Source organism: Orcinus orca, chromosome 13, assembly GCF_937001465.1.
Source record: "Orcinus orca chromosome 13, mOrcOrc1.1, whole genome shotgun sequence".
NCBI classification, from domain to species: Eukaryota; Metazoa; Chordata; class Mammalia; order Artiodactyla; family Delphinidae; genus Orcinus; species Orcinus orca.
The window spans coordinates 10,544,984-10,561,913 of NC_064571.1; the positions used below are offsets into that span (position 1 = coordinate 10,544,984).

General features: G+C 39.4%; 1 protein-coding gene, 1 long non-coding RNA gene and 1 pseudogene across 2 annotated transcripts in view; 2 read left to right on the forward strand and 1 right to left on the reverse strand.

Annotated features, from left to right (window-relative positions):
• LOC125960755 (uncharacterized) overlaps positions 1-2,527 on the reverse strand; it is a 228,180-nt gene extending 225,653 nt beyond the window's left edge. The window contains exon 1 of the long non-coding RNA XR_007470742.1: positions 2,445-2,527. This is a non-coding gene — a long non-coding RNA (uncharacterized LOC125960755). The remainder of the gene's footprint in view (positions 1-2,444) is intronic.
• Positions 1-16,930, forward strand: part of ACOXL (acyl-CoA oxidase like) — a 371,113-nt gene that overhangs the window by 352,604 nt on the left and 1,579 nt on the right.
• LOC117195834 (60S ribosomal protein L17-like) lies at positions 11,416-16,924 on the forward strand (annotated as a pseudogene).

Genomic DNA, 16,930 nt, shown 5'->3' on the forward strand with positions numbered 1-16,930 from the left:
TTTAGAGGACATTCCATCCAAAAACAGCAGAATACACTTTCTTCTCAAGTACTCATGGAACATTCTCGGTCATAGATTATATCTTGGGTCACAAATCAAGCCTTGGTAAATTTAAGAAAATTGAAATCATATCAAGTATCTTTTCCGACCACAATGCTATGAGACTAGATACCAGTTACAGGAAAAAATCTGTAAAAAATACAAAAACATGGGGGCTAAACAGTATGCTACTAAATAACCAAGAGATCACTGAAGAAATCAGAGGAAATAAAAAAATACCTAGAAACAAATGACAATGAAAGCATGACGACCCAAAACCTATGGGATGCAGCAAAAGCAGTTCTAAGAGGGAAGTTTATAGCAATACAATCCTACCTCAAGAAACAAGAAAAATCTCAAATAAACAACCTAACCTTACACCTAACGTAACTAGAGAAAGAAGAACAAAAAACCCCCAAAGTTAGCAGAAGGAAAGAAATCATAAAGATCAGATCAGAAATAAATGAAAAAGAAATGAAGGAAACAATAGCAAAGATCAATAAAACTAAAAGCTGGTTCTTTGAGAAGATAAAGAAAATTGATAAACCATTAGCCAGACTCATCAAGAAAAAAAGGGAGAAGACTCAAATCAACAGAATTAGAAATGAAAAAGGGGAGGTAACAACTGACACTGCAGAAATACAAAGTATCATGAGAGATTACTACAAGCAACTATATGCCAATAAAATGTACAACCTGGAAGAAATGGACAAATTCTTAGAAAAGCACAACCTTCTGAGACTGAACCAGGAAGAAATAGAAAATGTGAACAGACTAATCACAAGCACTGAAATTGAAACTGTGATTAAAAGTCTTCCAACAAATAAAAACCCAGGACCAGATGGCTTCACAGGCGAATTCTATCAAACATTTAGAGAAGAGCTAACGCCTAACCTTCTCAAACTCTTCCAAAATACAGCAGAGGGAGAAGCATTCCCAAACTCATTCTGCGAGGCCACCATCACCCTGATACCAAAACCAGACAAAGATGTCACAAAAAAAGAAAACTACAGACCAATATCACTGATGAACATAGATACAAAAATCTTCAACAAAATACTAGCAAACAGACTCCAACAGCACATTAAAATGATCATACACTATGATCAAGTGGGGTTTATCTCAGGAATGCAAGGATTCTTCAATATATGCAAATCAATTGATGTGATACACTATATTAACAAACTGAAGGGTAAAAACCATAGGATCATCTCAATAGATGCAGAAAAAGCTTTTGACATATTTCAACACCTATTTATGATAAAAACTTTCCAGAAAGTAGGCATAGAGGGAACTTGCCTCAACATGATAAAGGCCATATATGACAAACCCACAGCCGACACCATTCTCAATAGTGAAAAACTGAAACCATTTCCTCTAAAATCAGGAACAAAACAAGGAAGCCCCCTCTCACCACTGTTATTCAACATAGTTTTGGAAGTTTTAACTGCAGCAATCAGAGAAGAAAAAGAAATAAAAGGAATCCAACTCAGAAAAAAAGAAGTAAAGCTGTCACTGTTTGCAGATGACATGATACTATACATAGAGTATCTCAAAGATGCTACCAGCAAACTACTAGAGCTAATCAATGAATCTGGTAAATTAGTAGGATACAAAATTAATGCACAGAAATCTCTTGCATTCCTATACGCTAACGATGAAAAATCTGAAAGAGAATTTAAGGAAACACTCCCATTTACCACTTCAACAAAAAGAATAAAATACCTAGGAATAAACCTACCTAAAGAGATAAAAGACCTGTATGCAGAAAATTATAAGACACTGATGAAAGAAATTAAAGATGATACAGACAGACGGAGAGATATACCATGTTCTTGGATTGGAAGAATCAACATTGTGAAAATGACTATACTACCCAAAGCAATCTACAGATTCAGTGCAATCCCTACCAATGGCATTTTTCACAGAACTAAAACAAAAAATTTCACAATTTGTATGGAAACACCAAAGACCCCAAATAGCCAAAGCAATCTTGAGAAAGGAAAGTGGAGCTGGAGCAATTAGGCTCCCTGACTTCAGACTATACTACAAAGCTACAGTAATCAAGACAGTATGGTACTGGCACAAAAACAGAAAGATAGATCAATGGAACAGGATAGAAAGCCCAGAGATAAACCTACACACATCTGGTCATCTTATCTTTGATAAAGGTGGCAAGAATATACAATGGAGAAGAGACCGCCTCTTCAATAAGTGGTGCTTGGAAAACTGGACAGCTACATGTAAAAGAATGAAATTAGAACACTCCCTAACACCATACACAAAAAGAAACTCAAAATGGATTAAAGACCTAAATATAAGGCCAGACACTATCAAACTCTTAGCGGGAAACATAGGAAGAACACTCTTTGACATAAATCACAGCAAGATCCTTTTTGACCCACCTCCTAGAGAAATGGAAATAAAAACAAAAATAAACAAATGGGGCCTAATGAAACTTAAAAGCTTTTGCACAGCAAAGGAAACCATAAACAAGACTAAAAGATGATGTGCAGAATGGGAGAAAACATTTGCAAACCAAGCACTGACAAAGGCTTAATCTCCAAAATATACAAGTAGCTCATGCAGCTCAATATCAAAAAAAACAAACAACCCAATCCAAAAATGGGCAGAAGATCTAAATAGATATTTCTCCAAAGAAGATATACAGATTGCCATCAAACACATGAAAGGATGTGCAACATCACTAATCATTAGAGAAATGGAAATCCAAACTAGAATGTGGTATCACCTCACACCGGTTAGAATGGCCATCATCAAAAAATCTCCAAACAGTAAATGCTGGAGAGGGTGTGGAGAAAAGGGAACCCTCTTGCACTGTTGGTGGGAATGTAAATTGATACAGGCACTATGGAGAATGGTATGGAAGTTCCTTAGAAAACTAAAAATAGAACTACCATATAACCTAGCAATCCCACTACTGGGCATATACCATTGGAAAATCATAATTCAAAAAGAGCCATGTACCACAATGTTCACTGAAGCACTATTTACAATAGCCAGGACATGGAAGCAACCTAAGTGTCCATCGACAGATGAATGGATAAAGAAGATGTGGCACATATATACAATGGAATACTACTCAGCCATAAAAAGAAACGAAATTGAGTTATTTGTAGTGAGGTGGATGGACCTAGAGTCTGTCATACAGAGTGAAGTAAGTCAGAAAGAGAAACACAAATACCATATGCTAACACATATATATGGAATCTAAAGAAAAAAAAGGTCCTGAAGAACCTAGGTGCAGGACAAGAATAAAGACACAGGCGTAGAGAATGGACTTAAGGACATGGGGAGGGAGAAGGGTAAGGTGGGATGGAGTGAGAGAGTAGCATTGACATACATACACTACCAAATGTAAAATAGATAGCTAGTGGGAAGAAGCTGCATCACACGGGGAGATCAGGCTTGGTGGTTTGTGACCACCTAGAAGGGTGGGATAGGGAGGGTGGGAGAGAGATGCAAGAGGGAGGGGATATGGGGATACATGTATACATATAGCTGATTCACTTTGTTATACAGCAGAAACTAACACAACATTGTAAAGAAATTATACTCCAATAAAGATGTTTAAAAAAATGTTGGCAATCACCAAATTGCTTTTCTTTTTCTTTTTCTCTTAATTAAAAAAAAATGAGATCTATTTTATATACATTGAAATGCACAAATTGTAATGGTACCGTTCAGTGAGTTTTGACAGATGAAATGGTAGATTGCATAGTGCACATGCCATCCATCATCTAAGAAATTCCTCTCAGCCCTTTTTCTATTAATACCTTCCCTTCACTCCCAAGGTTCTGTCTTTGTCACCACTGCTCAGTTTGTTTGCTCTGGAGTTTCATAGGAATGGAAGTAGATAGACTGGATCTTCTGCTCAGCATGATGTTTATGAGATGTTGAGTAGTTCATTCCTTCCTTTTTTTTTCTGAGTAATAGTTCATTGTATATATCTCTGCCAAACTCTCCCAACTCCCTCTCCCTCTCAAATGCTGATTTCTCTAGGACTCTGCTATGAGTCCATTTCTTGCAGGCTGACTTCAGAAATTGGCCTTGTTACCTCCAGCTGACCTCAACTGCATCATTCCACAGTTATTAAGGTACAATGTCCTGTCTGTACACACCTGCGGGAAGAAAAAATTACTGAAGATTTAAGATCTTTTAATTTTTTTTCTGTATTAAATGAGTTTGATTGTGTTTAAAAAAATGTTTATTCTATTGTTGATGGACATTTAGGATGTTATGGATTTGGTGTTATTATGAATAAGATTGTCAGGATCATTTTTTTTGCACATATGTTTTCATTTCTTTTGGAAATACTTAAAAGTGGTATTAATGGATGTTATAGTAGGCATTTATTTAACTGTCTAAAAAACTACTGTAAACAGTTCTCCAAAAATTGTTATACCATTTACAACTTTACTAGCAGTGTATAAGAGTTCTGTTGTTCCACACCCTCACTGACATTTTGATGTCGTCAACCTTTTTAATTCAGGTATTCCAGTGGGTACGTAGTAATATCTCATTGTGTATTCATTTTCATTTTCCTGATATTTAATGGTTTGGGGCACCCTTTTGAGTGCTTCCTTGTTTTTCATGTGTCTTTTGTCAAGTGTCTGTTTAAATCTTTTGCCCATTTTAAACTGTGTGCTGTTGTTATTGTTTTTTTTTTTTTTTTTTAAACATCTTTATTGGAGCATAATTGCTTTACAATGGTATGTTAGTTTCAGCTTCATGTTATTGTTTTTAAAAACACCAAGTTGTAAGGGTTTGTCATACATTCTAAATACAGGTACTTGGATTTTTCCCAGTCTGTAGCCTATTTATTCATTTTCTTAACAGTCTTTTGAGAAGATGAAGTTTTAAAATTTGATGAAATAAAATTTTTAACTTAAAATATTAGCTTATAAATTTCCTGGGAAATAAAAGGGGCAAATATGATTTTGATTGTGATTGCATTAAATCTACATATCAGTTTGGGGAGAATTGATATTTCAACAATTCATGAACGTGGTATATCTCTCCATTTTATTTAATTCCCTCCAACAATATTTTGTATTTTTCAGTAATAGAATCCTTGAACATATTTCATTAAATTAATTTCAAAAAATTTTAAATGTGTTTTAAAGATCTTGCCAATGGTATATTTAAATTGTTCATTTTCTACATGTATGTTACATATATGTTCCATATTTAGTACACACACAATGAATTTTTCTACATTGACTTGTACAATAAGCTCACTAAAATCACTTAATAGTTCAAGTAGTTTGTAGATTCCCTGAGATTTTCTAAGTACTCAGTAATATCATCTGAGGATAAAAACATTTTACTTCTTTCTTACCAATCTGTATTTTTTAATGCATTTTTCTTGCTTTGTTGCATTGGCTGAGACCTGCAGGTCAGTGTTGAAAGGAAATATTGAAATGAGGCATCCTTGCTTTTTTCCTCAGTCTTTAGGGGAAAGACGTCTATATTTTGATATTAACTGTAAGTTTTTCATAGCTGTCCTTTATCAGATTGCAGAAGCTCCCTTTTACTCCTATTTTGAGTTTCTATCTTGAATATTTTGTAATTTATCAAAAGCTTTTTCTGAATCAATTGTTTTCTGCATATCGATCATATGATTTTTCTCCTTGATTCCATTAATGTAATCAGTTACATGATTTTTTAGTTTTAAACCAATCTTGCATTTTGGGGATGAATCCCACTTGGCCATGATGCTTGTCCATTTTATATACAGATGATTTTACATGCAAACATTTTGTTAAGGATTACTGTATCTATGTTCATAAGGAATATTTGTCTTTTAGTTCCTTGTTATGATCTTGTTAGCTTTTGGCATCAGGGTATGCTGGCTTCATAAGAGGAAAAATATGTTCCTTCACCCTCTATTTTTTTAAAGAGATTTTGTATAAAATTGTCAATGAGAGTTTTTATCTGGTGTAATACCCTCTGAGAATAAAGAAAATTTGGGAGCAATTTTTTTGTAGTGAGAGTCTATGGCAACAAATCTCCCAGTTTTTACTCATCTTAATATTTTTAATTTCATCTTCATTTTTAAAGGACAGTTTCACTGGATGTTGAATTTTAGATTAATTTGTTATCCTATTCTTTCTTTCCTTGTGTCTGATGAGAATTCAGCTATCATTCTTAACATTTTTCCCATACATGAGATTAAGTTTTCTCTGACTAAGCTTACAATGTTTTCTTACGTTTTGTTTTAAGCAATTTTACTATGGTGTACCTCGGTATGGGGTTTTTTGATTTGTTTTTAAATTTATCTATTTGGCGTTCATTGTACTTCTTGAATATATAGAGGATGTTTTGTATCAAAGTTGGAAACATTTCAACCATTATGTCTTCTAGAATTTTCCCATTCTCTCTGACATCTGGGATTCCAACTGCATGTATGTTAGGTTGCTAATATAATCCCACAGGGCACTGATGTTCCCTTCATTTTTTTTTTCTTTTTTCTCTCTGCCCCACTTAGAATAATACTGATCTGTTTTCAAGTGTACTAACCTTTTTCTGCAATGTTCATTCTGCTATTAAACCCATCCATGAATGGGTTTGTTTCATTTTACAATATTTTCAATATTTAAATAAAACATTTATTTTATTTCATTTTTAAACAGTCCTTTTTTCAGTTCTAAAATTTTCCTTTCATTCTTTTTTAGAGGTCATATTTATCTCATGAAGTATCCCATTTTAATCTATTATATCCATTTTTTTCTTATAAATTCTTGAATACATTTATAATAATTGTTTTTAAAACTTACTGGTCATCTGTAAGTTTGATTTTACTAATTGTGCTTTCTCTAGATTTGGGGTTATTTTTCCTGCTTCTTTGCAGATCTTATACCTTTTGATTATACTCCAGACACAATGTGTAACAGATTTTCTTTTCTTTTGTTTATTTCCTTTTCTTTTGTCTGGTGGTTAGGGTATGGGGCTGATCGTTAGGGTTCCAGAGTCAAGTTGAGCAGGGGCTGCTTTAATTAGCCCAACCCCCATCCCCACTCCCATACTGCCTTTTCGGTCCTGTCAGCAGTTGAGTTGGCAGGATGTTGGAACACGGTCTCAGAAATCTTTGATTCAGTTTTGGGTTCAACTTCTGGTTGTTACCATGGGAGCTAAGTTCTCTTGAATCTTTTTACATCTTAACTAGAAGTCCTCCCAAATTGCTTTTGAAATCATTTGGTTGATGAAATTCGAAATTCCAGGACCCGTGGACACAGAATTTCTCCATAATAACTTGTGACTGACTCTTACTGTATATTTAGTTCTGGCAGTTTTTGTAGCTTCTGCTTCTTGAAAAAAATAGTTAGACTGAAAATTATTCCTTCTTGGGTATGTTCACATTCCTTTGGGTCTGTACTTATACGGCTGAACTATCAGCTGATTAAAATGCCATAATCTCATGTATGAAAACGTGTGAAGCTAGTAGTGAAGTTTTACTTTAACCACCTAATTTAATATTCTTTCTCGGTTCATGTAAATGCCTTTGTAGAAAATGCTACCAAGGGCGGCATTGTGGTTACTTTAATTCCATTGCCAATACTTTTATATGGTTTCCTGTATTCTAAAGGGAAGGCTATATGCACTTGTCTTCTTTTTAAACTTTTCCTCTTATGAATCAGTAGCAGTATGAATAAATGTCAGAAGTTCTTATTAAGTGGTTAAAGTTGATACCTCTGTCTCAGCGTTCGTGAGTTAAGTAATGATGATTAAGCAGACTTTGTATTAGAAAATGCCAGAGTTATAAAAAAAATTGTTTTTTATTACTAAGTAAAGAACACGCAATAATAATAATATTTATAAATACTCTGTGCCAAACTCACTTGGTTCTGACATTTTAGAGATAAGGAAGTCACAACATCAGGATTGAAAGTCCCACTCCTTTACTAAAATGGGCTTTGCCAGTAATACTTAGAAAAGAACAGAATTATGTACTCTTTGGTCGAGAAACATTGCAATAGGAAAAACACTTGGAGGGTAAATTTGTCTCTCCTCAAAATAAACTCTCTAGTTAGGCTAAATGAAGGCATTTTTGTTGTTGTTTTTGTTTGGTAAGGAATGCAATTTCTCCATTCTAACATCTCAGACTATGCTAAACATTCTTATCAGATGAAGAAGTAATCAGCATAAAATATAATTCATATTGATTCAGAGAAAATATTAAGCTGGAGTCCTGATTATTTAACAGAACCACAGAATTTCATTTCATGCTAATGAGACTTGGCCATAGCAACCATGAGAATGTATGTGTTCTTGGGACCAAGAAGCTAAGGACTGGCCCCGCCTTGAGGAGCTGGCCAGTGGTCAGTAGAAACAGGAGCAGAGCTCCCCTTTCCCATGGTTGTTGGGTAAATTGACAGGGCTGGAAGCACAGCACACAGTGTGCGATTCTGCCCCATGTAAAGGTTTCGGGTATGTTTTCCTTTATGTTGACCACTAGCCTGGCATTTGGGGCTAAGGTGGCAGATTAGCTGTTACAGACCTACCATTCTGACCCTTTAGAGAATGTTTGTCTACAGAGGCAGGCAATTCTGCAAGAGAGGTGAATGGACGGGAGAGAAGTTGGAAATCTTCGCAACACGTGGTACCAGCTGCAGGGTAATTACTTGATTGAGGCGATTTTCACTATTTGACAGTCAGCCTGTTGCTCTTTGAAGGGATTTGACTTGTGTTTGGTGACTTAAGGTGTGGACCAGAAGAGGCAGGAAGGCCTGTGTAAGAGGAGAATCCACAGAGCACGTGGCCCTCTGTCCACAGGTAGAGAATCTGTTGTTTCTTGAAGACCCTTGTATCTGAGCCTCATTGGCTTGTTTTCTGGAGAGTTGAAGGCTTGTCCTTCTTGGGAAGAGCATCAGACTGGCCCTTTCACGTCATGGTGACTGGCTCTGAAGCCAGTGTCCTCAGTACCTTCCTTCAGAGGCAACATCTGAGAGCCCTCTTGCACCACCCATTACTGTCCTAAGTCCTCTTGGGGAACCTGCGGCTGGTCAGATCCATGCTTTCCACGTTGGACACGTGTGGAGTATTGATTCTGACTTAGGGAGAATAGCACAGGTCATACGTTTGCTGCAGCGGTGGAGGCATTTCCTCAGGGCAACACCCTGTACCCTCCAGAGACTGGGAACAGTGAGGCACTGGGGGAAAGATGGAGGCAGAATGGAAGCTGTGGAAGCAGAAAGCTCTGGATGAAAACCCTAGTTGTTCCAGTTATGAGGTATGTGACTTGGAGCAAAATCCTAAACTCTTTAAGCCTTGGTTTCCTCATCTGTAAAATGGGCTGGTAGCTGACAGACTTGTTATGAGGACTGAAGGAGGCAGTTAATACAAAGACCTCGTCTGTAACCTGGCACACAGTAGATATCCAGTAAATGGCCATCTCAGGGAGCAGAGCACAGAACACCGGGGTCCCATAGCTGCACGATGTTGTTATAAAGATGCTGGAGATGCAGGCATGCTGCCGCATCAAGGCAGCCGAGTGGCTCCCTCTGTACCTTTACATGTTCAGCCACCTGGGAAGGGGTGTGGAAAGCGTGGACACTACGCAGAAGAGGTGACCCCTTGGCAAAGGCTGGGGGGTACCAATCTACGACATGTCCACTGGGGACTAGGATTGAACAACACAAGCATGGGATAGCAGCAGAGGCTAAAGGCAGGTAGAGGTGGCCAGAGGCACCTGGCAGAATCTCACTTATATGTCACAGCGGCAGTGAAGGCCGTAAATGATAGGCACAAGTAACATGGAAACCTCACTTCACCAATCACTTCAACTTATTCCCTCATCTCATCTTTTAGATTAAAAAATATTTGTCGATTAATTGTTTTAAGCTTCCCCTTCTTTGAAAGTTTCTGGCTCATTTTCTAGTTAATCCAAAATAAGTCAGTTGAAGAAGAAGGGGCAGAAAATTACGTGCATAGCCCCCCAATATCTAGCAATGCCTTAGAAAGTAAAGACGGGCTGCATAGAGATTCCTTTTGAAAAGTATGTGTAACTGCTATCTTATAGCAAGTGTATCTGGGGTTTGGTTTGGTAAGGTTACAAGTTTCCACTTCTGTGCTTTAACCAGTTACAGTCATTGGTACCAAGAAGGACACTCTTGCAAATCACCTTTAGGACACACACATGATGTCATTTCACACATGAGGAAACAGGTCAGGGAAGGCTATTTGCCCACGGTCACAGGACGAGGGAGTGGTGGAGCCTCATTCCACACCTTGGCTGCCTGGTGTGCTTTCGTGAGAGAATTCTCTGCAGACCCATCACCCCTGATTTCCCAGGCATCTGAGGGGTCAGATGCCCATGTAAACCTTTTCCTCTATCATCCACGCACATGCAATGCTAACCATGTAAAATCTAGCTCTGCTATTGGAGGTACCTGATCTGAGTAGCATCTATGTGGTAATGGGACATATAAGGACAGGTATTATTCTTTTATTTCTAACCAGCCCAGACCTCCTGAAAGATATGCTCCAAAATATCACTCTTTAAAATCAATGTTTTTCCAAAAAAATAAAAAATAAAATTTTAAAGTAAAATCAATGTTTCCAATGGGTTTACTACCCTTTTGTAAGGCAGGTTGTCCTTTCCTCGAGGTCAGCGTAGGCATGGGAGGCCATTCTGTAAGTGATGGGTGGAACTTCCCCTGGTCCTGGCTGCACTCTTCCAGGCAGCCAAAGCCAGAAGGGGTCTCAGAGTGCAGGGGGCAGCCACTCGGCCATCGTTCTCCCTTGGCAAGTCGAGCAAAAGCCTGAACAGTGCCATGTCACCTGCCAAGAGCAGCTGTGTTCTTCTCCTGTGCCCTGACATTCTGTTACTGACCCAAGAGTGAGTTTTGGAAGAGATTTTATTAATAGCACCCAGAAAGATATATCCTTTTGCTGCCTGACACAGTCAAAGCACTGTCAGAGGAGGCCAATTACAACCAGAGATTTAAATAAGAACTGGAGTCTCAAAACATAATACCCCAAATGTCCAAGTTTCAGTTGAAAAACAGTCATCAGACCAAGAACAAGGAAGATCTCAAACTGAATGAAAAAGGACAATCAATATATACCAAGAGGTGACAGAGATGTTGGAATTATTTGACAATTTTAAAGCAGCTGTCATAAAAATGCTTCGACCAGCAATGATGAATACACTTGAAACAAATAAAAAATAGAAAGTCTCAGCAAAGAAATTGAAACTGTAAAGAATGGAAATTTTTGAACTGAAAAAAATTATATATATATAATAGTCATACATAGATATACAGATAAGAATTAAGCATTCAGGGAAAATAAAAGTGACAGAAAAGCAAATGGAGGGCTTTTCGGGTAAGCGGCCTGAGGTGACCTCTAAAAATGGTTCGCTATTCACTTGACCTAGAAAACCCCACAAAATCATGCAAGTCAAGAGGTTCAAATCTTCGTGTTCACTTTAAGAACACTCGTGAAACAGCCCAAGCCATTAAGGGTAGGCATATCTGAAAAGCCACCAAATATCTGAAGGACGTCACTTTAAAGAAGCAGTGTGTGCCATTCCGTCGCTACAATGGTGGAGCTGGTAGGTGTGCCCAGGCCAGACAGTGGGGCTGGACGCAGGGTCGGTGGCCCAGAAACAGTGCTGAATTTTTACTGCACATGCTCAAAAATGCAGAGAGTAATGCTGAACTTAAGGGCTTAGATGTAGATTTTCTGGTCACATCCAGGTGAACAAAGCCCCCAAGATGCGGCGCAGGAATTACAGAGCTCATGGCCAGATCAACCCATACATGTGCTGTCCCTGCTGCATTGAGATGATCTTTACTGAAAAAGAACAGATTGTTCCTAAACCAGAAGAGGAGGTTGCCCAGGAGAAAAAGATATCCTAGAAGAAACTGAAGAAACAAAAACTTATGGCCCGGGAATAAATGCCACAAAAAATAAATGCAAATAAAAGTAAAAAAAGAAAGCAAATGGAGGGAATCAGTATCTAGCTAGTACCTACTATGTGACGAGGCCAGTAATGCTAAATGCTTTTATTATTATGTAATATAAATATATTATTACATATTTATTACTTAATCCTTACAAAACCCTAAGAGAGAGATAATATTCTCTTTCTACAGATGCAGAAACTGAGGCTTGGCGAAATGAAATGACCTGTCCAGGTTCTTTCGACTAACACAGCAACTATTTTAGGATGGCTTTACAAAGGCAGTAAATCTGTAACCAAGTACAGAAGAGACCTGGTTCAGTTGCAGTGTGGCAAGTGAGGGAGAATGGAAATGTGGTCCAGATCCCGATAGTGAAGAGTGTCGTGTGAAAGGCAAGATAAGTTTCCTTGGCCCCAAGTAGAAAGTGCAGATTGTGCTTGGATGGTGGATGAGGAAACTGGTTATGGGAACTCAAAACATCGAGTGCTGCTAAAGGACTCAAGTTCACAATCGGTCATTTTACCTTAACCTGAGAAGCAGGTGGACGTGATTCCAGGCTTTCGGGAAGCAGAATGATCAGATCAAAAAAATACTCGAGGAAGGTAACCTTGCACAGCAAGAATCTAGAGAACGTAATGAAGGTCTGAATAAAGGGGCTACGGAAAAGAGCGGAGAGGGTTCTCGAACCAGATTCCAGGATAAAAATAAATAGAGCGGAGAAACTCTGGATGACTTTTCCATGGCTGATGAAGACAGACCACAAAGATGAATCGACCTTTCTCTTGATGAGAAATGTTTGAGGTGTGCCTGAGGGATGTGCGCTGATACCTCTGATACCCATTTCATTTAACATTTTCAACAACTATTTGGAGAAGGTGGTTCACTGAAATGAAGAAATACATTCTGACATTGTTTCACACACATGCGCGTGCACCCATTGTTATGAAAGGTTTCAGACATCTTAAAGGGGTCGAATCATAAGATAAGGTGTCTCTGTACCTATTCCCCAGCTCGTCACTTTCACGCTGCCCATCCTCTCCCAAGTGGAGTCCACCGACTCAGTTGTTGAAAAGCATACGTGTTGATGGATACCTTCGTCTTTAAGGAGGATGCTCTGTACAGCTGTTTTAAATGAGAAAATTTAGGCATCACAGAATAAAGAGAAATCCAGCCAGACAGAATGGCAAGTCATGCATCCACGTACCCATGCCTGATTTCACATCCTGTCAACTCAGCCCCCCGAGTTTATGTGTAAATGGATAGATTCACATTGAAACTTCCCTGGATATGAGTTTTTGGGAAGCTTTTAGAGGCCTTGATAATGGTATTTGGGGGATAAAGAGTTGATAACTTTCTGCTTTGCTGCCTTTTGCATCTTACACTGTGGGCTTCACATAAGTACCTCATTCCATCCTGTCACCCGCACTCTAGTGTAGACAGACTCCAGGCCTTGGAGATGAACGCCTGCTAGCCATCCTTGTTTAAGGCATCTCTGCGAGTCAGGAAACACTGCAGTCCTGGTGAAGTGAGGTGATAAAGAGGCGCCCGTCCATCACACAGGGTGCCTCTGGCTGGGCCTGACCAGACCCCATCTGTTTCTCTCTACTAATGGCACAGGAGAACTTAAGCATTTACAAGACTTGGGATCCCTAGTTGCAAATATTTTCTGTCTTTTTTCCCCCATCCTTGACACTTTGCTTGTACTGAGGATTTACGGTGGAGGCTAGAGCCCCTCACAGAGATGCTGAAGGAGTGGAGGATGGTTATAAGGCAAGTCCTGGTGATTTGCCTTCTAAACTGCACTAGGGAAGTGGGCTGGGTGGTGGCCTGCAGTGAGAGCTCCAGCCCGCTATTCATATTCTCTCCCAGATACCCACTAACTGGACACTCATCTGGCTTTATAAGCTATTCTTTCAGGACTGACATTCTCTCTTTTCCATTAAGCCTATTGGTCAGCTACACCTGTCAACTGCTTTCATGGTACAATTACAGCACTGTCCTCAGATAACTAAGGTAAGAAGGTAGAAGTGCGGCTGAAGGTAACCCCCGTGGATGGCAATTTGAATTACAATTATTTTTGTTTCAGTTACCTATTGCTGTGTAACATACAACCCCAAAACTTAGTGTCATGAAATAACACTTGTTTATTTCTTGCAATTCTGTGAGTAGGCAACCTGGGTTCTAGTATAGTTCTTCAGCTAGTCTTAGGTAGGGTCACTGCAGTCATCTGAGTTTAACAGGCCTGAGGGCCTCACTCATGTATCTAGCAGTGGGTCTGGCTCTTGGCCAAGGCACCTCGGTCCATCTCCACATAGCCTCTCATCCTCCAACAGACTGGGCTTCTGCACAGCAAGGGGTCTCAGGGTCCCAGGGGAGCAACAGCAGGAGTTGCAAGGCTTCCTGAGGCCTAAGCTCTGAAACTCACACAGTGTCCCTTTCTGCACATGCTATTGGTCAAGGCACAAGGCAGCCCAGATTCAAGGGGTGGAGAAAAAGACTCTTATCATGGTGCCCAGGCAAGAAAGGGGCTAATTAAGGGACATTTCAACTTGGGGTAAGGGACTTTACACAAACAGAGAACAGCATAAGGTCATCTGGTGCTGGGAACAGAGATGTGGGGATATGGGAAGAGGCAGGAAAACCTTCTGCACAGAGTCTTAGGAATAGCTGGGGTGTTGTAAGCACACCGGGTACCTTGCGCATCTGTTGTATAATTAACACCAACACCATGGAAAAATAGAGTTTGTTTAGAGGGCTGTAAAGCTTAGTCACTGCCCATCCTAGGCCATCCTGCGCTCCCAGCTGGAAGAAGGAAAATGCAGGGAGAGTCAACAAGAGGAAGAAGAAACTAATCTACTGCAACCAGGTGGGGATGGAAAGCAAAACCGATGTTATAAATCCCTCCCCCCAAATCCACATATCCACATACTGTCCCTCCGTCTTGGGCTGTTTCCTGTTTCTTTAAAGTAGACGTTCTCCAATCCTGCTCACGGATACCTCCAATGGATCTTATGTTCCTATTTTTAGACCAATACTTCCCTTGCTTTGGGGCTGTCCTTTTAAAAATTTTCTGCAAGAATTTGTAACTTGTTCATATTCTCTTATTTTTAAAGGGCGCTTCTCCATTGATGTTTTTTCAAAAACTGGTGAGTATTCTTTGTAAAGAGGTGGGTGGGCTCGGGGTGCTTTATCCAGCACAGTTGGCTCACATGCTGGCAGGATGGGGTGAGGGAAGGTGGCTACAGTACGTACCATTTTTATGTTTACAGTATGGAAGTATATGTTTGGTAATAAAACTAAATTTGTATAGTACTTGGCTAAGTCCTAAAGGGCTCTCTGGTAATAAGAAAATGCTGGAATTGAGTACTAACCAATGCTACAGTAGCTACCTAAGTTTACTTGGTATGAAGATCGTATTTGTAAAAAATCCCTAAAACTGCTTGATAGCTCCACGAGGTAGGAGGCCTGTCTCTGCAGTGCGCGCCTCTAACTCCAGTGCCCAGCAAACCCCTAGCACAGGGTGGACGACAGTACATACTTTGTAAGTAGAAGAATGATCATTATTATTATCGTCCCCACAGGCAGAGGTGGGAGGCAACCTGGGATCAGAGTCAAACGCGTTATAATAGGAATGATGCCTGATCCTTCCATCTGGACACTAATCCTTCTGGGTTCATGTTGCAGTCTGTGACACACAGAGAAAGCCAGAAGGAGGGCTCTTTCACACAGGCCCAGAAATTCAGGTTTAGAAAGAATCTTAGCAATCAACAGTCTTCTCAGTCAATCCAGTATTCCCCTTTATGAATGTCTTTGGAGGGTTTGGTCCCTGAACACTTACATGCAAGGAAACACTCTTTTTCACCAGCCATTGGATTCCTTTTTCATAAAAAACCTACTTTATTCTCACTCCTAAAGGTGTAAAAATATCGAATAGAAACCTGCCTCCTGTAATTTCTACCTCTGGACCCTTATTCCGTGTTCGGCATCAGACGGACCAAACCCATATTCCCTTCCACACAGGGCTCATTCGAAAAATTGAATTTCCCCTGTTGCGGAATAGATGACAAAACTGGTTGAGTTTCATAATGCTGACGAAAGGAAAAATTGTCTTGAATAATGATATTACAATACGTGGAAAGTGTAGGGATTTGTACACCATCTCATGGTTTTGAACTGTGTGGGTAGAGACATTGAGAGTTGACAGATTAGTCAGGGATTTGTCAGGAGTATTAATTACAAACTTTGAAATCTTGGTCAGTGAAAGTTCATCATAGTACATCTTGCAAATGTGATCAAAGTCTTTTCAGTACTGATTTGATGATGCTTAACCACAGCGTGTAAAGAATGAAGGTTTTCATTAGAAATTACTGACGTAATAGAGCACGCTGTAAGGGAAGATGGATTGATGAACTATTAAAATTCATGCTCTTCCCCCACCCTACCCCACCCCTCTTTTGGGGGCCCTACTCTCATTGTCTCTGAACACCTGACATGGCGTTTTGAACTGCTGCAAAGACGTGTAGTCTTAACAGCATTAGTGCAGCTCAGCGATGGACACCACCATGAGCGCAAAGGTGGGGCTGGTGTTAAGCGATGTACTTAAAACCATAAACATAAACCATAAAAACCTGGGGGCTAACTGTAATTTGGTGAGCGGAAGAAATTTACAGCTGGCTGAAAACTTGAAAAATGGAGGAGTAAAGTGCGTAGCTGCTAAGTGGAAAGGAAAGCAGTTCTTCTGTCTCGCCCTTGTCAAGGTTTAGGAAAACAATCTATTATTTTTGAGAGCTTTTTTTTTTTCCTTTCTCCTGGCACCTAAGCCATGGAAAATGAAATAAAAACACACTCAATGCAGCTCCTGCAAAATCACTGGCCTTCATTTCCCTCTCCCTTCTGCAAGGAAGACTTATCCGTGCCTTCCAAAGGTTGTCAGAACATGGAGGGTGTCAGTGGGGTTCTTT